Genomic DNA, 11,021 nt, shown 5'->3' on the forward strand with positions numbered 1-11,021 from the left:
TATTACTCAAATATTCTATATGCTTAATATGGGGGATTGGAGAGATTTATTAAGATTTATCAGTTTTCAACAAAAGTGTATTAAATCTCTTTCTACAACCCAATTCCCCTTAATCTAGGTACCTCAATTTCTTGTAAGTCTACCACTATAGCTTTATATTTTTTCAGTCTATATAGCTAAGTGTGTACAAACTCATGATTTTAATATCTTCCTTGTAGATTATTTCCATTTATTAAATTGTGGTGATTGACCTTGACATTCTATTAATCTCCTGAATTTTTACTTTTCCTTGTGTTAATATTGTTATTTTATGTTTCTATGATTTAGGCTTTGCTTAGGATATTTTTCCCTTAATTTTTAACTTTTGATTGGATTTTCTTTAAGATATGTATCTTAAAAGCAGCGTGTAGGTAGATTTTATTATTTAAAGTGATAATTGTAGTCTTTTAATGTGTGTTTTTCAGATATGATTGTTGATATATTTGTATATATTTCTAAGGTATGATTTCAAATTTCTGTTTACTAACACTTTTTCTTAAAGTATTTTCCCTGGTATGATAAAGCATTCTTTATTCACCTTTATTTAAATACAGGAACATAATTTGCTGTTTTCTAATTTATAGATTTTTTTCATAGTTATTTACAAATTTTAGCATACTTGATGAATTATGACTTTAATAATTTTCCTACAATATCTCTAGTTGTTCAGTATTTCCACCTATGTCCTAGTATATCAAAGACCCCAGAAAACTTTAATTATCCATTGGACTTACTTTCACCCATTTAAATATTACCCCCTTTTGAACATCTAAACTAATAACTATTATTTTCTTAACTTAATAATTAAGTTTATTAACATACTTTATCAATTTTAATGATTACCATGTTTATCTCTTAGACATTCTTTCATTGACTATGATTTTATCTTGAATTTCACAAATACCCTCTTGTCCTCTTTTCTTCTGACTGACATGAAACCATTAATAGTCCTTTTAGCAAATATGAATACGCTTTATCTTTGAAATTCTGAAAATCTCTTTAGTTTTCCTTGTTCTGAAATGGTAGTTTAACTGGTTGTAATATTCTAAAGCTAAGTAATTCAACAGAGAAAGCTTCTTTTCAACAAATTGTACTGGAACAATTGGATACTTCTAGGCAACAACATAATCTCAAAGCTTTTCTTCACCTTTTCAAAAAAGTTTAATTTGAATCTTACAATAACTTAAATGTACAACCTAAAACTATAAAACTTTTTAAAGAGGTAGGAGAAAAATCTTAGTGATATTGGGTTTTCTTAAAAACATTAATCAAAAATTAAATGTTATAAATTAAATTTTATAATCTATTCTTCTAAAGAAACTGTCAATAGGGCCAGGGATTTTTAGCTCAGTGGTGCAGCGCCTGCCTCGCAAGCACAAAGTCCTGAGTTCAATCCCCAGTACCAAAAAAAAGACTGTCAATACAATAAGAGACAAGCCTAACACTGGGAGAAAATATTTACAAAATATTTATGTGAAAATACTTCTGTCTAGAGATAAGGATGGCCAATCAGTATATGAAAAGACACATATCACTGGTCATTTGGTAAACTCAAACTGAAACCATGAAGATATATCATTATACACTTACTAGAATGACTATATTAAAACTGATCATATCAAATTCTGGCAAGGTTGAGAAACAGCCAAAACTCTCGTATTCTACTAGTAGGGGTACACAAAAACACAATCAACATGAGTAATGTTTACAACTTTCTTCTAGAATATTTAGCAAGAGAAATGAAAACATTGATCTACACAAGTATCAATAAGTGGATTTTTTAGCAATTTCGTGAATAAGAACTCCAAAGCAGGCACAACCTTACTATCTGTTGACTAGTGATAGGTAAATTATCAAGAGTAAAAAACTAATAAGGGAAAAGTATGAAGGAAACACTTCTGCTATCTAAATTGACTTAGATGAATCTCCAAAACATTTTACTAACTGAAAGAAGCTGGAGTATATGATATAGACTGTATGATTCCATTCAAAGGCTGTAGACTGTATATTCACTCATACAACCTTTGGGAAAAGGTTAAAATACAGGGGCAAAAATCCCATCAGTGTTTTCTGGGGCTAGACTTAAGAGAAGGGATTGCCACAAAGGGGCACAATGGAACTTTTTGGAGAGAAAGAAATACCTTTTATCTTCATGCTGATGTTGATGACACAATACATTTGCCAAAATTCTACAAATTTTATACTTCACAAAGATAAATTTCATTGAATGTAAATTATACTTCAATAAATGTATGAATATAAGAATATAATCCAGTATCTTACCACTGCTTCTCACCCTTTCCATTGCACTCCCTTGGTTCAGGTCACCACCCACTCTCTTTAGCCTCCTAACTGGTCTCCCTTCTTAAGCATCTTTAGTCAGTTTTCAATTTAGTACCCAGAAAGAGCATATTAAAGTGTAAATCAAGCCATTGCATTTCTCTGTTCAAAACCAGCCAGATTTTCCCATCTCACACAGTTTATATAAGTCCCTAGAAGATCTTTCTTTCCCATCGCTAGGACTTCTTGACCCTTCCCTGTACCCCTCATTCTCTCTCTTTAGCTACACTGCCCTATTTACTTTTTATAGAACCAGACTGTGTTAGCCTGTTTTGTATTGCTGTAATAAAATACCCAAGACTTGTTTGGTTATAAAGAAAAGGAGTTTATTTTGGTTCACAGCTCTTCAGGCTAGAAGGTGAATAAAGCATGGAGCCATCTTATGAGGACCTCATCTTGCATCACAGCATGGTGGGGAGGAAGCAGCTTTGTGCAAAGAGGAATATGTGTGCAAGACAGAGAAGCATGAGGAGAGACCTGTCTTTGTAACAACCTACTCTCATGGTAACTCACCCACTCCTACAATACCATCATTAATCCTTTCCAAGGTGCTTCCCACATAATTCCAAACACCTCCAATTGGCCCACTCCTTGCAATACTGCACTGAATGAAGACCAACTTTCCAGAAAACTATATCCAAACCATTGCTCAGACCCTTTTTCACCTTAGGATCTTCACATTTACTACCCCTTCTACCCTCTCCCAGGTGTTTCAGGCCTCCCAGATGTCCGAATAACTTGCTCCCTTAAGGTCTTTACACAAATGTCACTTTCTAAATGAGATCTTCTCTGGCCTCCCAATTTAATATTACAAACTCCCCACAACCCCAGCCACCATGTCCTATCCCTTTCTCTGCTTTAATTTTTGGGTAGCACTTCTAAATTTTAATTACTATGAATTTTATCCATTTATTTTATTTATTGTTCATCTTTCCTGCTCCCCACACTTCACTATTCCAAGCACATTGAACACAAGTTCCATCAGATAAGGAATTGTATTGGAGACCCCTGCAGTTAGGTTCTAGTTTCTCACCCAGTATATGATGCAGGCCTGAGGAAAAAATACACCAAAAGACAGAACTAAGAGAAACATAAAGTGGGGTGCCAGGATGACCAATGCCAGTGGAACTGAAAAAGGTGCTGGCCAGTCCAAGCCACTGATTTTTATTAGTAATTAATTGGGGTAAAGGCAAACAGTGTCCAAGGGCAGGACTACATGAGAAGATACCCAGTTGTGCTGTTTCTATGGAAATTAATGTCAGCAAGGCTCATGAAGGCCAAGACAAAGCATTCTCGAATTAGGAACAGAATAGACAAAATACATAGTTGAATTAGAACATTGCTTTTCTCGTAAGAAGGTTTTAGTTGTGGGAACAGAATTTGGGTATGAATTACTCTGACCTCCGCCTGTAGACTTTGGCTGGACTCATTTTTCAAAACAAGCCAATTGTGGAGTTAACTCTTCATAGCCTGCTTTGGGTATAATCAATATTACAGTCTCCCACAGAATTGTGTATCATTCCTTGATCTCTGTCTCACAGAACACTGGACCTGGCATGTAATAGACAGGCAATACATTCATAGATGTTCACTGAAGTCAAGAAATTAATACTACTGTGTTTTTTCTCCTTTGATATGTCACTGAAATGATGGAGGGACTTGTATATATTTATTTTTAATACTATGTATACTATTCAGGGTTTTTTAGAGTATATATTTTTTTTTATAAAGTTGATTTATGCATTTAGGGAAGGTAGCAAGTCCAAAATCTTTAGAGGCAGTGTCCCAGTTTGAGTCCAAAGGCCAGCAAACTGCTATAGAAGCAGGAAGAACAAATATTCCAGTTTTAGGACAGTCAAGAGAATTCTCTCTTATCTAGGGCAAGTCAGCCTTTAACTGATTGGGTTAGGCCCACTCACAGCAGAGAGGGCAATCTGGTTTATTCACTCTGTAGATTTAAATGTTAATCTCACCCGAAACAGGCCAAATAATGTTTGACCAAATATCTGGGCACCTCATGGCCAAGTAAAGTTGACATGTAAAATTATCCAATATCATAATATCATAATATTAACACTATTAATATGTGAACTACTATTGATTTTCTTTTGTTATGACAACTGATCTTGTTTTCCTAGAATAAACCTACCATTGCTATGAATAAACCTATCTATGTTATTATGTTTATTTTACAATTGCTGGATTCCATTTCCTAATGTTTTATCTAACATTTTTCATCTATTTCCAGGAGTGAAGTTGTTTTGTGATTTTCCTTTTTGATCTTGCCTCATGTGGTTTGGTGTGCACTAGCTTCTTAAAATGAAATAAGGATTATCAGCTGCCCTTAATGTTAGATTTTTTAAAATATGTTTTATAACTTCAGTTTTTGGGTTCATTTTGAGTTTTTGAGTTTTTATTTTTTGTTTCTTTTCATATTTCTTCCCAGCTGTCTTCAACCAATCCTCTCCTGCTTCTCTCTCACCATCATTTTGTTATAGCTTCCACTTGACTCTGGGCCAGATTTTATAACAGCATTTGGTATTTCTGCCCTATAATGACCCTTGGGACATTGTCCCATTATGAAGACAGTATTTCATGAGGCATAGATTTTGGTTGGGGCTTCTAAATCTACCTTCTTAGACCTTCATTGTTCCAAAATGTTGGTCTCCAGGCAGTGGTGAGGCACTATTTCTTTCAGCCCTCTTAGGCCCCAGTTTCTGACTTTAAGCAACATACTTGTTTCCTGTCTGCCATTTTGGCCCGCCATCTTGGTGGATTTGCCTAGCAAGGGCCAAGCTCCCTGTGGGGTTTCAGACAAAAAGCCCAGTGGGTCAGAGTCTTCCTGAAGTTTCTTTTCTGCTTCTATTGAACTAGATATCTCTTTTTAGCTTTCTATTTTTATACATTTTTTGTCATGATTTTGTGTTTAGAGCTGAAAAATGAATCAAAATACAAACTCATTGAATACAAACTCATTGTCCAGAATGCTCTTCCCTTTATTTCTTCAATTCCTGCCTTGTTACATGGGAATTTAAAGAAGCTGTTTTACTTCATCACTGTCTCTCTGAGTCAAACAGAGCAGGTTTTCTTACTAGCCCCAGTGTCAAAGGAACAAAAGAAGAAAAAAGCTCAGGTTTAGTAAGTGGCTGGCTACAGAGTCTGGAACTCCTTGAAGGGCTCCAAACCCCATCTCATTTTAATCTTTGGGTCACTCTTGCTACCAAGAGAAAGAGAACACTGAGTAATCATGGCATTTGTTAAAGACAATTTCCTTGTCAACACTTATGATTCCTTAGGCATTTTGTGATTTCCAAAAGAAAAATATCAGTGAAGGAAAGGTCTGATATGCTGTTATGCCAACAGATTTTAATTTAGATACTGTCATTCACATTTATTCTTCTCATTTACCTTTCTAGTCCAAATTTCCATGCTCCAACATTCCACTGAATTCAACTCGACTCAAAAAATATTCACTGAGCCTCCTTTGTGCTCAGGCATGATCAGGTGGTACAGGCTGGTCTCTGATTGTTCTAGGAAGGGTGACCCCAAAACCATGGCTAGACTAGTAACAGTTTATCTGTGAAGCCTTTTCTATGTGCCAACCTCCTTGCTGGCCACAGGAGAGGTCAATCAGTTGGTAGGACTTGTCTCTTGGGAGCTTACAGGTTAGGAGGAAAATGGATGTGGTCACCAATGACTGGCATATGGGTGGAAAATGAAGATGGTAAAACAGACCACCCAAGGTCAGATGGAAGGGAGTGAGAGGAGGCCAGTAAATCAGTCCAGAAGCTGTTGTCAGGTTCCTGGCAAAAGCTGATCCAGGCTGGCCTTAGTCTTGAGAGCATCAAGGGGCGGAAGAAGGTTGAAAGGGTCACCTTGATGCTACTGGAAACTGTGCAGCCATTCCAGTATGGAAGGAAAATCACATCTGCCAGAAAATTGTCACGGGTGTTGGTTGGGGGAACAAGTAAGAGGATGGGGTCGGCATTTTAGCCTTATCTTGAAAGGTGGGCAAATTTGAGCAAACATGTTACTTCATACCCTGTACCTTATCCTTAGCCAGGAATTCCGTGAATACTGAACTGAACTGACTAATCATCAAAAGAGATTTACTGAGGATATTTTTAAGAGAAGGTGGTCTAAGTTCAGATCAGAATGTTACTTAGACTAAGGATTCATTTTGAAGATCATGGTTGTCAATGAAATCTTTTCATTTTATATAAATTTTACACTACTTTTTTTGTAATTTGATTTTCTAAAGATTTCCTTTAAATATGTTTCCTCTTCATCCTCTGACTCTCCTAGACTGTGCTTCTGTTTTATTCACTTATTCAATGCCCATGGCTGGGATCCACACAAGCCCATATCGGTCCAGACCGCCAGGCTTAAGTTACTGGTTGAAATAACCCAGACACCATGACAATGATTGTGAGCAATGCTGTTTTAAAAAGTGACCTTTGCTCACTCTCCCAGAAAAGCTACCTGTACTGGTTTTAAATGATGGTTGCCAATGTCCTTCTATTTCAGAGACACCAACCACGGCCTCACTCTGTGCTCTTGGGTGTCAGGAGGTACACCAAAATAGTATCAGACCTGCACAGAACTGAAGAGATGCTAATCTTGCTCCTGTATCTCCTTACTCTTTGGCTGGGAAAACACCCAGCATAATGTTACCTTTTGGACTTTAAATGGACAGTATTTAAAAGGATTATCCCCATGCCTGTGTCAATTGGACTGGGTGAGTTAAAAAAAACATATACATAAAGACAATGTTTATATTTAAATGTCAGACATTGTGTGGGTAGATTTAGTGTTCTTTCCTATCCATGAATAACATTACAAACCATAATTAATTTATCCATGTTCCTATCTGCACACCATTATTCTGGGACAAAAAGGGGGTAGGGAGAGGTGGTGGGGATGGGCACTCTATTATTCCTTTCAGAAAAGCTTTCTTAATTGGATGTGTTTTCTTTTCATAATATTGTGAAGATTATGGTTATTTGTCAAATGCAAGGCCAGCTGTGTTGTCTAAATAATGGGTCCATGGACAGCTGCATCGTCTTCCTTGGGTGACTGTGAATTGGTGTGTAGGCCCACAAGACCTGGGCAGGGGCTTCAATGACTATTTTAATAGAAGTCTTGCTGTCCATTAGCTTGGCCACATTCAGTGACGTCTGTTGAGTCCAGTACACAGCACAGACCCTTAGAACTGGTACTATACAGTTAAATTTGTTTAATGGAAAAGACAGCCCTTGCCCTGAATCAATGATCCCTAAGGTGGCAGCCATGCACAACCTAATGTAGCAGACATTTATAAATCTCTGGAACTATAGGTAAAATGTTGCACATGTGTGTATTTTATAGTGGGAAGGAGGAGAGCTGAAGTTCTTCTCAAATCCCCAGGAAGAATTTGAAAAAATTAATAACCACTGATCTAAACTGATGAACAGAGCATACACATCAGGCACAGGCAAAAAGCACTTACACCACAACAAATGAGCAAGGTCAAAGCAATTCATTGAAGAAATGAACTCTCAGGTGTGCAAAGGAAGGAGAGGCCAGGTGTCTCCAGGAGTTTTGCAGAAAGTGGTTACAGGAAGAGCCTAAAACAGAGAAACCAAGCCAATACCTGCAGAACTGGACAGGACATGGTAAGTGGAACCAATCCTTGTTGGGGACAGTGTAGGGTAGGGAATCTGTAGTTAACTTGTTAGTTTATGCTTTTGTGTAGAGGGAGCCACATCCTCAGCTCTGCCCTCCCCATTTGTTGTCCTGTCAAAGGTGGCCAAGGCCTTTCCAGGTCCCTTGAGTGTTATAATAGAAACCAGAATTCTGTATGTTTCATATGAGAGCTGTCAATTTTTTTATCTTAAAAATTAATTCAAAATTAAGTGAACAGATCCCATGCCTAAAGGCTCAGAACTGGCCAGTGGCCCCCAGTCTTGGGGCTGAGGTTTAGTGAGTCCTGGGCCCTGTTTAGAGAAGGGTCACCACCATGGGGCCTGTAAAGCTAGGAACAGAGAGACGATTCCCTGGGAAGGGGATCACAGTGGGGGCAAGGGGGAGTGTGCACTGAGAATGGAGACACCATTCACTCTGCAGGAGGGGCAGAGCAGTGGGGAATGAGCCTGGTGGCACAGCTGCAGGGCCCCAGCAGGTGGAAGGCAGTTTCTTTTTGAGGTTTGAGGAGAATATATGGATGTCCCAGCATTTGGGAAGAGTGATGCTTCTAGGCAGGACGCCCAGACCAAAATGTGTCCTGAGAAGAAACTGAGGCAGGCCTCTTGTGATTGCGTGACTCATACAGAGAGTTGTGATGAAAGAAGGGAGCAGAAGAGACTTGAGAGCATCCAATGGTCGTCACAGAAGATATGGGCATGTCACGTTGCACATGTAGGATGACAATGGAAATGTAGAGAGATGATGCTCTTTCCTATCTTTCTGTGCCCATCATTTGTCCCCAGGAGGGTAGGAGGAAGACATCAGTGCCCTTCCACCCCCTCTGTCTTTCTCCTAGGGCAGAAGTATTATTTCAGCATGCAGCTGCACCTGTGCATGCTCTGTGGCTAGGAAAGAAAGGTCCTTTGCCTTAGGAGTGTTCCTCAAGGAAGCCCCAGAAGTCCCCGGGGGATGAGAGTTGCCCATGGGAACAGTAGGAGCCACGGGATAGAGGGAGAAAAAGCCAATGCTGCGGTTTGGATCTTAAGTATCTCTCAAAGGTCAAGGTGTTAAAGTTTTGTTCACCAGCTTGGTGCTATTGAGAGAGGTGGTAGAAACTTTAAGAGGTGGGCCCTAGTGGGAGATTTGTCAGTCACTGGGGACCTGGGTTTTTTTTTGGTACCGGGGATCTACCGGGGATTGAACTCCGGTCCTTGTGCTTGCGCAGCAGGCAGTGAAACCACTGAGCTACATCCCGGGCCCTGGGGACCTGTTTTGAAGGAGGTGTTGGGACTTCAGCCTCTTCTCTCTGTTTTGCTTCCTAACCATGAGGTGAATGCTTTTGCTCTGCTACATGTTCTCACCATGATGCACTGCTGTGGGCTCAAAGTTGTAGAGCCACCTAACCATGGACTGAAACCTCTAGACCTGTGAGCCAAAAGAAACTTTTTCTCTTGTAAGGTGATTATCTCAGGCATTTGTTTTAGGAATGTGAAGCTGACTGACAGGCACCCAGGGAGGACCCACAGGGCAGGAATGTCCGCAGCCTAACCCAGGGGCATCTGGACACCACTGAATGGCAGCCGCGGGGAATGGTGAAGAACTGTCTGTGTGATCCTGAGCCCCAGGTGGGGCACACTGACCATCAGTGCTTTCTGGAGACAGATTGAGCCCTTCTTTCTCTGTGGCAGAGAAAGAGCAGTTAGGAGTAAGGTGTCCAAGTTATAAGGTAAATCGAATGTTTCCTAAGAGAGGAGAAACAGTTGGAACTTTGTCTTTTGGGGGTCACATGAGGTGGGAACTAATAGAGTGAAGATAAAGTCATTGAGTGTAGCAGAGGCTGTGTTTGTCACCCTTCCCCTAATGGGATTAAGAAAAAAAGAGAAAGAGGGAAGGCAGAAGAACAAGAAGGAGGAGGATGGGGAACAGGAGAAGAAACAGGAGGGGGAAGAAGAAAAGAAAGTGGAGGAGGGGAGCAGGGGGAAGATGAAGAAGAAAAAGGAAGAAGAAAAGAGGGAGGAAGAAGAGAGAGAGGAGCAGAAGAGGAGGAGGAAAGGTAAGGGAAAGGGAGAGAGAGAGAGCGCGCGCGAGAGAAGAACCTAATGACTTGTGAGCTATGATTCTGCTACTGTTACCATTCAAGGATCAATTGTACCTGTACTATGCAGAGAAGTAAGAAAAGAATGAAAAAGTAAAGGGAGAAAGAGAAAAAGAAAAGTCAAGAGGAAACCATTTTAAGTTCACCAAGGCTAACACTGCACTCTCATCTGTAATCATGTCTCATCCTCACAAATAGGAAAGGACAACGACAGCAGGGTAATAACAAAATAAGTCCTCATATGCAGGCTAGAGAGAGCCAGGAAGAGAAATAAGAATACCACGGCTTACACAGCGCTTTACCTTTCTGAGAACATTTCATCACACGATTTCCCAGCACCCTGGTGACAGGTGGGAGGCGGGGAGGCCCTGATCCGTGTAGCTAGTCTGGGGTGCTCGGTGTATGTCTTCATGGACTATGAATAGAAGGGTCCCACAAAATGTTTGCTGACACAAACATTCTGCTTCAATTCGTTACCCACTTTATCTCCTGGTGGAGTCCTTGTTTGTGTAAAGGCGGGCAGCTGAACAGCCTAAATAAATCCTGGGTAACCTCACCACCGACAGCGTGAACACAGTGGTGCATTTCCTTACTACCATTTGAAATAATACTTAGCATTCTGTATTGGGGTCTTGTATTTCCCACATAACATTATAAGATATGACACATAAAGACATCCCATGTTGTTATAAATCATTTGTAAACACTGTCTTAAGGACTGCATGTAATCTTCCTCTACACAGAGTAACAGTCTCTCATGTGTGCCATTTAATTAACCATTTTTCTATTTTTAGACATTCAGATTCCAGTTATTTGTAAGTAAAACTACTAAGGCTTTTCTACAGTTTGGATCCTTTCCATAGACCAGATTTCAAAGCGCACA

The sequence above is a fragment of the Heterocephalus glaber genome, unplaced genomic scaffold (genome assembly GCF_053883595.1).
Source record: "Heterocephalus glaber isolate CG9 unplaced genomic scaffold, H.glaber_assembly_v1.0 deba00000122, whole genome shotgun sequence".
Taxonomy (NCBI): domain Eukaryota; kingdom Metazoa; phylum Chordata; class Mammalia; order Rodentia; family Bathyergidae; genus Heterocephalus; species Heterocephalus glaber.